Raw genomic sequence first — 16,246 nt, 5'->3', positions numbered from 1 at the left:
GTCCTTCCCTCCTCACCTTGGGGCCGGGAGAGCTGCTGCCTGACGAAAACAAAAGGAAACCCTCCAGCCGGGCTGCCAAGCGTTCCCACCGATAAGGCCCAGACGAACTGAGCTCACAATAAAAAACACAGAGCTGTGAGTGGCAGGTTTAGGATTCAGTACAGCGCTGCTGGACGCTGACGCCGCACCCAGAACTCTGATCTCGGTGCCTGCGCGCAAGCTACGTGAGACCGAGCTGTTCTCTGCAGTCACTGTCCGGCCTCACATCTGAGGGCAGTTTCTGTTTGACGGTTTCCTTTAAAAAAAAAAAAAAATGTTTTTATTGATTTTTAGAGAGAGAGGAAGGGAGAGGATGGAGAGATAGAAACATAGATGAGAGGGAACCATCAATTGGCTGCTTCCTGCACACCCCTCCTGGGGATCGAGCCTGAAACCGGGGCATACGCCCTGACCCAGAATCGAACTGGTGACCTCTTGGTTCCTGGGTTGATGCTCAACCCCTGAGCCACACCGTCTGGGCAGTTTGTTTCTTGACGGAGGGGCTGGCCAGGCTCCCAAGGCCGGTCCCACAGTCTGCTCACCGATGGCCTTCATCATATCCCCTCCGGATGGGAAGGGAGCTGAGGCTTGGGAAGGGGCCCATGTTCCCGTTTACCATACTGAGGCCGAGTCTGAGAAATCGCTCTCTCTCGCTCTTTTTTTAATCCTCACCCGAGGATATTTTCCCCATCGATTTTTAGAGAGAGTGAAAGGGAGAAGGAGAGACAGAGAGAAATACCAATGTGAGAGAGACACATCGATTGGTTGCCTCCCGCATGCCCCTGACCAAGGCCGGGGAACCTGCAACCCAGGTCTGTGCCCTTGACCAGAATCGAACCGGGGACCCTTTAGTCCACAGGCCAACACTCCATCCACTGAGCCAAACCGGCCAGGGCAGGGCTGCCTTTTCTGTGTGTGTGTGTGAGTCATACAACTTTTTTGTTTTTGTTTTAGAAGTTTCAAGAATAAATATTACTTATGCTCCTTAATTTAAAAATTATGGTGCTATTTACATGTAATAGAATCCATCTGTTTTAGGGGTACAGTTTGGTGAAATTCAATGATTGTAGACAATTGCATAGCCACCTCCACACTCAAGCTGTAGAACAGTTACCTCACTTCAAAGGTTCCCCTTCAGGTCCTTGCTTTTCGTTGTTACTACTCACCCGAGGATATTTTTTCCATTGATTTTTAGAGAGAGTGGGAGGGGAAGAGAAAGAGAGAGAGCGCAATATTGATGTGAGAGCGATGCATCGATTGGTTGCCTCCTGCACATGCCCTTGACCTGGAATCAAACCTGAGACCCTTTAGTGCATGGACCAACACTCCAACCACTGAGCTACACCAGCCAGGGCTAGGTTCTTGATTTTTTAAAAAATATATTTTATTGATTTTTCACAGAGAGGAAGGGAGAGGGATAGAGAGTTAGAAACATCGATGAGAGAGAAACATGTATCAGCTGCCTCCTGCACACTCCCCACTGGGGATGTGCCTGCAACCAAGGTACATGTCCTTGACTGGAATCGAACCTGGGACCTTTGAGTCCGCAGGCCGACGCTCTATCCACTGAGCCAAACCAGTTAGGGCTAGGCCCTTGATTTTAAGAGGGACATTGACAAATTGGCCAGGGTCCAGGGCGAGAAGTCCTGAAGTCACGGCATAGGCAGACCACCTTGAGGAATGAGGTTTATGGAGAATGTCCAGTCTTCCAGTATTTAAAGGCTGCGATGTATATAAAGAGTGAATTGGGGCAGCTCAGAGGGAGCCGTCAGGACCTGTGGGTGGGAGTGGGAGGTGTTTTGACTCAATATAAAAAAGAAATCTCTAGTCCTGGCTGGCGTGGCTCCGTTGGTGGGAGCGTCGTTCCGTACACTGAAAGACTGCAGGTTCCATCCCGGTCAGAGCACATTCCCAGGTTTCAGGTGTGGTCCCTGGTCTGGCCGTGCAGATGAATTACTTTAGGTCAAACACCTGGGAAGTGGTAGCGTCAGAATTTGCACCCAGGTGTCCTGATCTTAAGTCCAGATTTCCCGCTCTCCCCTTTGCTTTGGAAGGTTGCGGAGGCTCCGGGGCATAGGGTCCAGGTGGGGATGACCTGACCAGAGTCAGCTGCTCACATGGTCGTCATTTGTGAGCGTTTATTTACCCTCAGGCTTGGCCATGCCTTTGCTGGGGGCAGCCCAGGCCCAGCGAAGACCAGGGCCTTTCCGGTGTGGGTAGAGGGGGTTACCCCCTCCTCAGCCTGTGGCTCGCTTTGCCTCACTGCCTGGAGCCATCTCTTGCCCTGATTTCCAGTGTGGGCTGAGGATCCAGGTCAGCGAGGAGCTGGGAGCTGGGTTGGCCTGTGTGGGTGCTGCTGATCGGGATCAGCTGCTGGCCTGTCTGGGGCCTGGGGCTGAGAGGAGCTCATAGAAAGGCCTTCCACCTACCTGGCCGGGTTTGTCTGCGAGGCTCTGAGTGTGAAGGGGAGACAGCTGAGAATAGAACAGCTCTCAGGTGAGAGAGGGAGTGGGAGAGGGACAGCACTCTCAGGTGGGAGGGGGTGGGAGAGGGACAGCACTCTCAGGTGGGAGGGGTGGGAGAGGGACAGCTCTCAGGTGGGAGGGGGTGGGAGAGGGACAGCACTCTCAGGTGGGAGGGGGTGGGAGAGGGACAGCACTCTCAGGTGGGAGGGGTGGGAGAGGGACAGCTCTCAGGTGGGAGGGGTGGGAGAGGGACAGCTCTCAGGTGGGAGGGGTGGGAGAGGGACAGCTCTCAGGTGGGAGGGGTGGGAGAGGAGCAGACTCAGGTGGGAGAGAGTGTGTGGAACAAGAGGAAGAGCGCCTGGGCGATAGGAGCCATTTGCTGCTCGATTCCCAGGGAAGGAGCGAGAGAACTGCCACTGCCGGTGAGAAAGGCTGGGCCTGAGGGGCTTTGCTGCATTGACTGGCCTCCTGGCCTCCGGCCTCCTACGGGGGTGGCTGCACAGGTTCCTGCGCCCCAGCAAGACCTCAGTGGAGGATGGTGCTCAAGTGACCCTCAGCCCTGACCCTAGGATGGGAGGCTCCTGGGCGTGGGGTGTTAGCTGGATGTGACCAGGCATCTGCCGCGGGGGGGGGGGGGGGGACCCGAGGGGACCCGAGGAAGGCAGAGGCACCTCCTCCCGGTCCTTCCCCTCCTCTCTGCCCTCCTCTTGTCCGGGAGGAGCTGGTAGGCGGTGGCATCCCGACGGTTAGGCTGGTGGGTCAGTGCATGGGTTTGCCCAGCTCAGCGCCCAGCCAGCTGGCAGGAAGCAGGACAGAGGTCACTTGAACTCAGACCATGTGTCCCTGTTAAATACATCAGCTTTTAAATCAATCTTTGTTCAAAGTCCAGCGAGTTCCAGGCAGCAGCTCACCAGCAGAGTGGATTCCCCGGTGGACCCGGCAGCGAGCCCTTCCTCCCAGATCCAGGTAGGCACGGACTCTGCGTCCCCGACGAGGGGCTGGCCACCAGGGCCTGAGCCACCGTCTTCCTTCCCTTTCCCTTTTCTAAGTGGGGGCTGACCGTCCAGAGCAGAAGAGAGGCTGGTGGGGAAGGAGCCCGGAGCCGGGCCCGCGGGTGGGGGGGTGTGTGAGGGCTGCTCTGGATTCTCTGCTTGAGATGCTCCAGCTCTTGCACGGAGGGCTGCTTCCCAAGGGGCAGGCCCACTGGTCCTTGGAGAAAGCTTTCCCAGGCTGCGTGGAGGTTTGATGTGCGGCCAAGGGGAGGGAGACAACAGACCTCACAGGCCACGGGGAGATCCTCACGGCACCTTCCCGCTGGGCAAGGCTTGGGGGTTTGAGGTTTTCTTAAAGGACACAACCTAATGCAACTGGATAATAAAGAAAGGCATCGCTCTTCTCTTCAGTCCATTACGGCCTGAGACGTGGGGAACCAGAGGGTTTCTAGGCTGAATATTAAATGGAGATCTCCAGGCTCTACCCTTGGGAATGCCTAGTCCTTTGGGTTTTGTGTGGGTCTGAAAAATCTTGGTTTTATGAAGACTCACCCGGATGATTCCCGTGTGCGTGCAGGTGTGGGAGTGTCGTTCCTAAGCAGAGGGGTCAAGGGACTGCAGTGTGGCTTTGTCTGGCCTCAGGGCTCAGCCGCTGAGGAGAATCCGGTCCTGGCTGGCTCGGTGAGAAGGCATTCCTCTGGCCCCAGCCCCGGGAGGCTGCGCGCTCCCACTCCCCACCGGTAGTCCCAGGGCTGCCTGTCCAGGTCCTGGTGTCCAGTCACCTGGAGTCACATGCTCTTCCTGAAGCGAATGGCCCAGGGACTTTGAGTTTGTGTGTCATGACTAAGTAAATTGGTCTTATCTCGGATTCTTTTGCATGTTCTTTGCACCATAAACGAGGAAATTGCTAGTAATGCTGTCATGTCCATAGACAGCCGCCTCTCACCCGGGAAGGAACGTGGGGCGGAATCCCGATAACCTGGGCTGATGCCGCTGTTAGTGACAGGCCAGCAGACAAGCCGCTTAGCCAGCGGGAGCCTCAGTTTCATCGTCTGCCACAGGCTCACGTCCTTCGCTGAAGGCTGTACTGGAAGAAAAATTATAAATGTGTGTTTGAGCAGAAACACAAATGTGCTTACATTTCTTTTTTTTTTTAATTATCTTTATTGTTGAAAGTATTACAATTGCCCCCCACCATCACTGGCCCCCTCCATCCTGCCCCCGAAGCCTTCACCACACTATTGTCTGTGTCCATGGGTTATGCATATATGCATATAAGTTCTTTGGTTAATCTCTTCCCACCCCCATTCCTGCCTTCCTTCTGAGATTCGTCAGTCTATTCCATGCTTCTATGTCTCTGGATCTATTTTGTTTATCAGTTTATTTTGTTTGTTAGATTCCACAAAACATTTCTAATAATGTTTCCAAAGGCTCTGTGGACGAGTGGGAGAAACAGGCTAGTCAGAGACCTTGTCCCGTCTGTTCATCTCATCGAGCTTCTATTTACTCATCTATGATAAGGAGTTGAGACTTCACAGTCACTTCTGTTCTTTCCAGCCCACCAAGTAGAATAGATCCTTTGAAGACTGGCTCCTTCTCGTCACTTGGGTATGAATTACAATGCTAGCTCTCCAGTGTCCCCCTCCACCCCGTCACCGTATCCCTCATAAGTAGCCATCCTCAGAAACCATCTTGTTTACTTCCTAGATGCCACCTTTGCCAGGTGTTCAGCTTCAGGAGAGCAGGGATCTTGTCCGTTGTGTTACCTGCTGTCATCCCAGCTCCTAGGACACCGGCAAGAGGAGATGCTGAGATATTTGGGTAAATGGAAGGAACTGCAGGATAGAATCAGGATGTTTTCATAAGTTGCTCCCAAGGAGAGGAGGCTGAAGAATTCGGATACTCTCTCAGGTCATCTGCGGTCCCAAGTCTGATCATGCGGGAATAGCTGTCTCTATTTTACATCTTGATTAAATGATTTTCGCATTTGTTGCATAGGAATTTGATGAGAGTAGCAGGTTAGAGCTAAACACATTTTCCTTACATCTCGGCCGTGCCTCACCTTGGTCCTTCACGAGGGACTGCTCAGATCTCTCCTATCTCTGCCTGGTTGGAGTTGTGGCTACACGATTAAGGGTATGGGTGCTGCAACTGGAAGCCTGCATTCCTGAGCAGGCAGATTCTTCCTCTCTAAGTCTCCACTTCCTCACAGTCCAACAGGCATAATGGAACCTAGTTCCTAATGTTCCGAGGACTGGATGGGAGACTTTGTGCCTAGCACACCTGCAGTGTATTCTGATGATCTTCACACAGCTTTGTGAGGGGCATGATCCGGGGAAGGAAGGACCCTGGGAAGGAAGGAAGGACCCTGGGAAGGAAGGAAGGACCCTGGGAAGGAAGGAAGGAAGGAAGGAAGGAAGGAAGGAAGGAAGGAAGGAACCCACCCTGGGAAGGAAGGAAGGAAGAAAGAAAGGAAGGAAGGGAGGGAGGGAGGAAGGAAGGGAGGGAGGGAGGGAGGGAGGGAGGGAGGAAGGAAGGAAGGAAGGAAGAAAAGAAAGGAAGAGAGAAAGGAAGGAAGGAAGAAAGGAAGAAAGGAAGAAAGGAAGAAAGGAAGAGAGAAAGGAAGGAAGGAAGAAAGGAAGAAAGGAAGGAAGGAAGAGAGAAAGGAAGGAAGGAAGGAACCCACCCTGGGAAGGAAGGAAGGAAGGAAGGAACCAAGGAACCCTGGGAAGGAAGGAACTCTGGGAAAGAAGGAAGGAAGGAAGGAAGGAAGGAAGGAAGGAAGGAAGGAAGTAACGAACCCACCCTGGGAAGGAAGGAAGGAAGGAAGGAAGGAACGAACCCACCCTGGGAAGGAAGGAAGGAAGGAAGGAAGGAAGGAAGGAAGGAAGGAACCAAGGAACCAAGGAACCAAGGAACCCTGGGAAAGAAGGAAGGAAGGAAGGAAGGAAGGAAGGAAGGAAGGAAGGAAGGAAGGAAGGAAGGAATAAATCCTGGGAAAGAAGGAAGGAAGGAAGAAGGAAGGAAGGAAGGAAGGAAGGAAGGAAGGAAGGAAGGAATCCTGGGAAAGAAGGAAGGAAGGAAGGAAGGAAGGAAGGAAGGAAGGAAGGAATCCTGGGAAAGAAGGAAGGGAGGAAGGAAGGAAGGAAGGAAGGAAGGAAGGAAGGAAGGAAGGAATCCTGGGAAAGAAGGAAGGAACCCTGGGAAGGAAGGAACCTGGCAGTGGCAAGGAGCTTTGATAAACAGGAAAGGGCACCCACTAGCTTTTCTTTTCTTTTTAAATATATTTTTATTAATTCAGAGAGGAAGGGAGAGGGAGAGAGAGAGAAACATCAATGATGAGAGAGAATCACTGATCGGCTGCCTCCTGCACACCCTCTACTGGGGATCGAGACCACAACCAGGCATATGCCCTTGACCAGAATCGAACCCCGGACACTCAGTCCACAGGCCAAGGCTTTACCCACTGAGCAAAACCAGCCAGGGTGACCTGCTAGCTTTTTAATGACAGGGAGGGAGAGCTGCTCGTGGTCTGAGACCACCAGCTTCTAAGGCTCCAAGCCTCACGGACACTGAAGCTCCTCTGGAATGGACAGGACTGAGTCTGAGGCACTTTACAGTCTAACCGTCATCCTTGCCACATAAACCTGTTCTCCGGGTGCAGGGAGCCACTCGCCTGTGCCGCTTCTTTTGCCCGGGATGCCTTCCTCCTCGCAGCCTCACTGCCTGAGCTTCCTACAACATCGTCCTCCTGTTGGGAGGCTGGGGAGGTGGTGGGAGGAGCCCAGACTCAGTTGGGTTGGAATCCAGGTTCTGTTGCTTACCCTAATAGTCATGGGAAACCACCTTACTAGTAACTTTCCAGAGTCTTTGTTTGTTTTCTTCCTTATAAAATGGGCCATTAGGGTTAGGTGAGAACTCAAAGGTACCTCAGCTGGTGCTTGGAGCCTCATGGGAGCTCAATACATATGTATAACAATAACAGCAGGTTTACTTTTTTTCTTTTTCAATTACAGTTGACATGCAATATTATACTAGTTTCAGGCATACAACATAGTGATTAGATATTTATATAACTTACGAATGGAGTGATCACCCCGATAAATCCAGTTCCCATCTGGCATCATACATAGTTTTTACGATATTAACTATATTCCCTATGCTGTGCTTTACATCCCTGTGACTATTTTCATAACTGGCAATTGGTACTTAATCCCTTTCACCTTTTTCACTCATCTCCCAACCCTGGTGACCCTCACTTTGTTCTCTGTATCAATGAGTTTGTCTCTGTACAAAACATTTACGTTTCAACATTCAGCACCCACTGCGCTCTGGGCTCTGTGAGGGCAGGACGGTAACGAATCTGGATTGAGCCTCGGTACTTTCATACTGTGCTGGTCAGGAAAGGATTTGTAAATAATCTAAAATTTGAACTTGGCCTTGAGGATGGGTAGGTCTTGAATTCATTCACTTGTGAAAACGGTTTGCTTAGGGCCTACGCTGAGTGGGGGCAGGTCTCGGGCAGAGCAGGGGCCCGTGGGAAGGCAGGCTCGGTGCCTGCGGAGTAGAGCTGCACCAGGTAGGGCTGGGTCAGGCTGAGCCTCAAAACCAGAGCCAGGCTTCTGGGGGCCTTGCAGACGCCACCGTTCTGGGGCCACCCGTGCCCAGCCATGGGGAACCCACCGTGTCCTTCCACATGGCTGCCCATGCGAGCCCTCGAGCTGTTTGCAGACAAAGTCCCAAAGACAGCAGAATACCCTGGCGCTCTCAGCCCTGGGGAGGAAGGATCTGGTTACAGAAGTTCCTGCTTTCACGGAACATTCCGGATTTATGTGCCAGCTGGTGACCTTACACCCATGATGGCACAGGAGGCAAGTCCGTCTACGGGGAGAAATTTGATGACAAGAATTTCATCCTGAAGCACATCTGTCCATGGCAAACGCTGGACCCAGCACAAGGGCTCCCAATTTTTCTCTGCACCCCCAAGCCTGAGAGGGGGGGTGGCAAGAGTGTGGTCTTCGCCAGGTGAGCGACGGCAGGGAGGGGGTGGCAGCCAGGGAGCTGGGGTCCAGGAAAGGCAAGACCAGCAGCAGACCACCATTGCTCACTGTGGACGCCTCTAGTCAATCTGACTTGGGTTTTATGTTAACCACCGACCATTCCTTCTGTCGCTCAGGAGAGCACCCTGCACCCCATCTGCTTCGAACGTTCGGTCACCTTCATGCTCTTGCTGCAGCTCGTTGGGTTCCATACTGTCCTCACCATTTCGCAGTCCAGCTGGATCGCAGAGCTCAGTGTATGATTATGAAATAAAAAGTAAACGACAACAAAAAATGAGGGGGTAGAAATGTAATTCAAAGGATCTTGTAAGACAAGATGCCAGTTTAGGAGGGTACCTCTGTTCAGCCAGCTCTCGGGAGGGCCTGGGCATCTTCAGGCACCAGTTCTCTCAGGAGTGGACAGTGGTCCTTTCTCTGAGGCATCTCCGTTTCCACACAATGTTGACTCCATCCCTCTCCCAACGTACAGAACCCTTAGGTAAGCAAGTGAAGTGTGGAAGACTTTGAACTCCAGCCTGTAGTCCTGCCGTATAGGACATAGTGCTGTTCACATGTCCTACACGGTGGCCGGGGCAGATGTAGTACTAGAGAGCCAAATTAACTGAGGTAGACAGATTCCATCCCTTATCAGAAATCAGAAATAAGAATTGAATAACTTGCCCGGCATGACTCAGTGGTTGAGCGTCAACCTATGAACCAGGAGGTCATGGTTCAATTCCGGTCAGGGCACATGCCCAAGTTGCAGGCTTGATCCCTAGTGTAGGGTGTGCAGGAGGCAGTCAATCAATGATTCTCTCTCATCATTGATATTTCTGTTTCTCTCCCGTCCTCTCTGAAATCAATGAGGATATACTAAAAAAATAGAAAAAAATCTATATTAAAAAATTTGAATTACTCACTGGACCTATGATCACTCTTCTCCACATAATTCTCCATGAAATGCATTTCATTAATTTCCTGCATTTGAAATCTATTGGTTGGGAAGACCAAACAGTAACTATCATAGTGGGCAAGTACAGTTAGAAAATACATATTTTAGGGCCCCACTTATCCTATTTTTAAATTATTAATTCAAAATTAATACACTTGAGTGTTTGAATTTCCACTGGTCTTGCTTGATCAAAGGAGGAATCCAGGTGGCCTTAAAGATATAGGATCTGCTCTCGGTAAACTATTTCTGAAGAATCAAGTTGAGCTGCCTTCATCTCTCCCTTGCTGGCGACACCTTTAAGTGCCAGCTGAGCCCGCTGGGACTCCGGTCGTGCTGCTGGAGGGAGCAGCCTGTGCTGAGGCTGGTGCGGGGCAGGGAGCCCGGGGTGCCGGCTGCTGGCCGTGGGGAATTCCCGGCCGGTCTAGAGCTGCTGACAACATCCCCAGTCTCCACCGATTACGTTTTCCAACAAAAGTCTAGTGGTTGCCTGACCACGCTTCACACATGCACGCAGAGGCCGGCGGAGAAGCCTTCCCCCAAGGCCACGGTGTGCGCCTGTGCCTGCTCACGTGCCGGGAATGCTGCTTTCTCTTCGCTGAGGTTCCCGGGATTCCATCCATCAGCGGGGGCTTCAGTGCACAGTGAACAGCATGCAGGTTGGATGTGACCGAGGGCGCTTGCCCTCTCTCCCCCTCACGCCTCCATGAAGCAGAAATCATTTACTCCACGGTTCATCCCAGGTTGTACATTCCATAGACTCAGTAACTAGGGTTAAATATTATTCATCTACTGTTTTGCTACGTGTTGCTGTTTAGTGTTTTCCTGGCTCAAGGGCTGGTTACATAACTGCCTTTTGAGGAGAGGCTGTATTTTCTTTGTAGTCAGATACTGACTGCATCACTGATTCCTAATTCCTATTAGATAAGACGCTGGTGAGACCAGAGTACTCGTGACTAACAGCGGTGAATCACCGTCTGGTAGGGTAATCCTGTTACATCTGGACTTTGGGAGATCAGCAAGGAAGGTACTCCCTGGGCTGTCTCTCCCGATGGGAGTCACCGGGCCTGGCGATCGCTGGCTTACACAGCACCCGCCCTGTTTCCCACCTCCCAGCAGAATGCTGCTCATCCCACATCCTTTCTCTCATCTTTTGGAAATTCAGTGGTGCTGTCTTGTGAGTGAGCCTGTTCCCTAGTTCCTCCCTGGTGACCATGATTCATACATGGGCCAGATATCTCCATCTAAGGCAATTGCCCCTCACTTCATCTTCTCCACCCTTGTCTGTTCCGTGGTCCCTTTGCTGGGGGACCCTGGGCTCACATCTGCTAGGGCCCATCTCTTGCAGGTGTGGGGACTCTGGCCAGCTTCGTCTGAAGTTCTGTGAAAGCTCCTGGGATCCCAGACCTCCCTGACACAGCATTTGGTGCCATCTTTGCAATCCCCTAGCTCTCAGTCTTTACGATACTTCGGGGCTCAGGGAAATCTGAGTTTATTATTTGAGCTTTAAAATTTCATGTTGAACAAAATCGTCAGCTTTGGCCTTTTAGCAGCTAAAACGAACTTTGCGCCCTAGCTGGTTTGGCTCAGTGGATAGAGTGTTGGACTGCAGACTGAAGGGTCCCGGGTTCGATTCTGGTCAAGGGCACATGCCCAGGTTGTGGGCTGGATCCCCAGTAGAGGGCGTGCAGGAGGCAGCCAATCAATGATTCTCTCTCATCATTGATGTTTCTCTCTCTCCCTCTCCCTTCCTCTCTGAAATCAATAAAAATATATTTAAACAACAACAACAAAATGAACTTCGCAGAGGTTGTCTGAAGAGAGTAGACAGAACCCGGTAATTGAGGTGCTTGCCCACCCCTAGTCCATCATTCAATCTCTCCTTCTCAGCTTCGAGAAGAAACCAGGAGCGCTGCTCAAATGTTCTTTCAGAAAGCAGGCTCCCACGGCCGCAGCACTGCCCCAGAGGACAGGGAGATGGTGTGCGTGGACGGGCTCCATATTCCAGAGGTTGTGCTTCGATGCGTTACATGTTCTGTCTAAGGAACTTCACCTTGTCCGTGTGCATTTTCTGTTCTGGGCGTACTTCTGTCTTCAGCTCAAAATGAAGGAAGTCACTCATGTTCTCACAGCTAGCGCATAGTGACCCAGGATTAAAAACTGGGTTTAGACTTAACACTCTAGTTTTTTTTTTTTTTTTCATGTTCTTGACCTAGACGAGAAGGCTGGGGAAGATGGACAGAAAAATGCGAACTCCCTTCGCATCAGCCACGTACCCATCCGGCCGCTGCAGGCTTTTCCTTACCGGAAACTGCTCTGTTCTAAAGATCTTTAAGATGACTTTTCCCATGTGAGCCCTTAACTTTTGAAACTGTTCCCCCAACTCCCTCTTCTCCCCTCTCCCTGTGCACCAGTCCCTGAAACGCTTGTCGCTCCTGGCTTCTCTTACCTGCAATCCACACGGACCCACAGTCTCACGTTCCAGCGCTGTGCTCATGGTGCACGTAGAAACCCGCACCTCCAGCCTTCTGCATCTCAACGTGTCAAAACCCAACGTGGCATAGCAATGACCACTTTCTCCTTCTGTTCTTGTTGTACATTATGGTGAGAAAAGCCATGAGAAACCATGCCGTTTGGTCAGCTATAAATTCATGAGATCTATCTATCCATCTAATATAAAAATATATTTAATCTAAGTGGTTAGAATTTCTTTATTCAATTTGTGGACCCATTGTAGTGAAACCGTGCTTTGCTCTTGGAAATCCTTTAACTGCCACCCCAGTGTATAGCTGTTTAGTTTACATGGAGTTTCTTAAAATTCTGAAATAGCTGCCAGATTTTTAAAATGGGAGCATTTTGCTGGATTGAAGACTTAAATGTAAGACTCAAAACCATAAACCCCTGGAAGAAAACATAGGCAGTAAAATCTGATATTTCTTAGCCATATTATTTTCTGATATATCTCCTTGGGCAAGGGAAAGAAAATAAAAAAGGAACAAATGGGACTACATTGAACTAAAAAGATTTTGCACAGCAAAGAAAACTGTCAACAAAACAAAAATACAACCCACTATATGGAAGAATATATTCACCAATGACAAATCTGATAGGGGTCAATAGCCAAAATTTATAAAGAACTCATCCAACTCAACACAGAAAAAAACAATCTAATTAAAAAATGGGCAAAGGATCTGAATAGAAACTTCTCCAAAGGAGACACACAGATGGCCAATAGGCACATAAAAAGATGCTTAACGTCACTAATCATCAGAGAAATGCAAATTAAAACCACAATGAGATACCACCTCACACCAGTCAGAATGGCTATCATCAATAAATCAACAAACAAGTGTTGGCGAGGATGTGGAGAAAAGGGAGCCCTTGTACACTGCTGGTGGGAATGCAGATTTGTGCAGCCTTTGTGGAGAACAGTATGGAGTTTCCTCAAGAAATTAAAAATGAAACTGCCTTATCGACCCAGTGATTCTACTTCTGGGTATATAACTGAAGAAACCCAAAACACTAATTCACAATAATATATGCACCTCTATGTTCATTGCAGCGTTATCTACATTAATAAAAGAGTAAGATGCAAATTGACCATACCTTTGCAACGTCCACCAGCCAATCAGGAGTGAGTATACAAATTAACCCAACAAAGATGGCCTGCTAATTTGCATATGCAGGTGCCAAGCAGCCGGGGGCATTCCACACCACCCCAGCCGCTCCAGGCCTCTAGGCAGCGTGGGAAGGCAGAAAGGCGGCTCTGGGCCGGAGCAAAGGCAGTGCCAGCAGCCAGGGGAAGGAAGGCCCATTCTTGCATGAATCTTCGTGCATCAGGCCTCTAGTTTACAATAACCAAGATATGGAAGCAACGAAAGTGTCCATCAATAGATGAGTGGATAAAAACATGGTGGTACATATACTGTATACAATGAGTCATAAAAAAGAATGCAGTCTTACCACTTGCAACAGCATGGATGGACCTAGAGGGTATCATGCTAAGTGAATAAGTCAGTCAGAGAAAGATAAATACCTCATGGTTTCACTTATATGTGGAATCTAAAGAACAAAATAAACGAACAAACAAAATTGAAACAAACTCATAGATACAGAGACCAGACGATGGTTGCCAGCGGGCAGAGGGGCTTGGGGACTGGGTGAAAAAGGTGAAGGGATTAAGAAGTACAAATTGGTAGTTACAGACACAGGGATGTAAAGTGCAGCACAGGGAATTAGTCAATAACATGGTAATGACTATGTGTGGTGACTATGTACTGGAAGTATGAGGGAGAACACTTTATAAAGTATATGATTGTCTAACCGTTATGCTGGGTGCCTGAAATTAATACAAAATAATATTGAATGTAAAATGCAATTGAAAAAAATTAAAACGGGGACATTTTGCATCAATTTCTTGAGAAATCGGTCCCACCGGGCTCTTCCTCACAGGAACTGTGAGTTGCAGCTAACCCACAGTCCTCTCCTGGCGGCTTCACTGACTTACCAGTTTGAGCCCAGTGGCTATTTTGGTCCATATTCTCAAAGTTCCTGTTTTCCTGTTTGCAGGAAAGATGGAAGCTGAGGTAAGTGACCTTATTTTCCCAAATATATATATTTCAGAGAGGGAGAGAAAGATAGAAACATCAGTTATGAGAGAGAATCATTGATCCACTGCCTCCTGCACCTCCCCGCCTCCCCCCCACCCCCCCCCCCCCCGCCACTGCGGATCGAGCCCGCAACCCAGGCGTGTGCCCCGACTGGGAATCGAACTGTGACCTGTTGGTTCATAGGTTGACACTCAACCACTGAGCCATGCCAGCCAGGCCTTATTTTTCTCTTTATCTCATTTTCCTCCTGCCTAGCAGAAGTATTCCATCTCATCAAGCTAAAGCCATTTCCTTGCTCTCCATATCCTCATCCCTTACATACCAACATGCTGATGTTTTCTCAACATTAAGAATAAAACCATCCACCAACCCTGCTTTCCCTTCAAGCGACTAGCCCAGCTCTCTTGTTGATCTGTTTTAAGATGCGTCAGTATTCTTTGCCTCTGGTATTAACTCTCCACTGTTTATTAGTCCCTTATCCATCTTGGACTTCCATTTTCTAAGCTTAGTGGCACTTCCTGCTTTCGATATCATTTGGCTTTGTTAGCTATCCTACCCTGAAATTCGTCTTTTAGTTCCGACTCTGCTGTCGGTGATTCCTTCTCTGCGTCACCTTGTCGCTAAGTACAGGCGTTACCCAAGGCTCTCTCCTTGGCCCTCTTCCTGTCGTGGTCTCACTCGGACCCTTCGCCTTGCACAGCCGTGCAGACTCTAGTCCATCGTCTCCTGAGCTCCGGGCCCACCCTTCTGTCTGCCGGCAGGATGTGCTGCCAAGTTCTCTGATTTAAACCCATCTCATTCCTCATGACCACGCCACTGTGGGATGATATACCTTCCTGCCAGTCTCCAAGGCATGACGTGGTTTTCTTTCACGTCTTCCCTTTCCAACAGCCAGCCCAGTGGGTAGCATCACTCAGAAGCTCTAACAATCTCCTGGCTGGCATAACAGACGATCACAGACGGGGTGGCTTAACAACAGGGATTTCTGTTCTAGAGGTTGAAAGTCTTAAGATTTAGGTGTTGGTAGGTTTGGTGTCTCCTGAGGCCTCTCTTCGTCACTGTGTCCTCACATGGCCTTTCTCCGAGTAAATGGACTCTTGGTGTTTCTTTCTCTTATAAGGACGTCAGCCCGACTCTTATGATCTAATCCTATATGATAAAAGGGGAATATGCAAATCAACCGAACGGGAGAACGACCGGTCGCTATGACATGCACTAACCACCAGGGGGCAGATGCTCAACGCAGGAGCTGCCCCCTGGTGGTCAGTGCGCTCCCATGGGGGAACGCTGCTCAGCCAGAAGCCAGGCTCATGGCTGGCGAGCGCCTGGTGAGTACAGCAGCGGTGGCGGGAGCCTTTCCCGCCTTCTCGGCGGCGCTAAGGATGTCTGACTGTGGCTTAGGCTGTCAGTCGGACATCCCCCGAGGGCTCCCAGACTGCTAAAGGGCGCAGGCCGGGCTGAGGAACCACCCTCCCACTCCAGTGCACGAATGTCGTGCACCAGGCCTCTAGTTTTACCATAATTATCTCTATATAAGGCCCTGCCACCAAATACAGTCACATGGCGGATTAAGGCTTCCACATGTGAATTTTGGGAGGGACACAGTTCAGTCCGTAACAGAAAGGTCATCTAGGGCTTGACAGGCATCAAGATCGATTTGTAGAAAAAACTGGGCTCGGGAGTAAGTTCATGGAAAGTATGCAGTTGGCCCTACGGAGAAGCCGGCAGCAGGAGAAATGACTGCTGAGCGAGAATATTCTCGGAACTCGGAACCGAGGGGCGCCCAGAGCACAGCTGCTCAGACGGAGCTGCGGCCCCAGAGGCTTCACGGCCCAGGGACCTCCTCGTGCAGCAGAAGCCCCGAACCCGCAACAACACTGCACACAGGTGCATTCGGGGTGGGGGTGGGCCCGAGGCTCTGAGCTGCCTGGCCCGGGGCCTCCGCACCCAGGTCACGGCCGTGTAAGTAAGTGTGTTGAACATCTGCACGGTCCTGTCGGAGGCATCTCCTCATGGAGAAATCTGAGGGCACAGGGTGAAGAGGGACCCAGCCTGCCACGCAGTCCTCCCACTCGTGGCCTCTGCGCGCTCATGGCTGCCACAGCGGGTCAGCTGATCGAACGGAGGAGGGTTATTACCACAGCCTCTGCCT

General features: G+C 50.5%; 1 protein-coding gene across 2 annotated transcripts in view; it reads left to right on the top strand.

The window, feature by feature from the left end:
- The first annotated feature begins 2,358 nt into the window (after nucleotides 1–2,358).
- The window catches only part of PDZK1 (PDZ domain containing 1), a 30,594-nt gene continuing 16,706 nt past the window's right edge, over nucleotides 2,359–16,246 (top strand). The window contains exons 1-2 of one of the 2 annotated variants that reach the window (XM_080649066.1): nucleotides 2,359–2,535; nucleotides 3,389–3,470. The gene's annotated coding sequence lies outside the window, so the exon portion shown is untranslated. The remainder of the gene's footprint in view (nucleotides 2,536–3,388; nucleotides 3,471–16,246) is intronic. The other variant, XM_080649067.1, reaches the window with a different exon arrangement.

Source organism: Plecotus auritus (assembly GCF_963455305.1).
Source record: "Plecotus auritus genome assembly, chromosome: 12".
Taxonomy (NCBI): Eukaryota; Metazoa; Chordata; class Mammalia; order Chiroptera; family Vespertilionidae; genus Plecotus; species Plecotus auritus.
The sequence above is the reverse complement of the archived record's forward strand: the minus strand, read 5'-3'. Positions and strand labels throughout refer to the sequence as shown.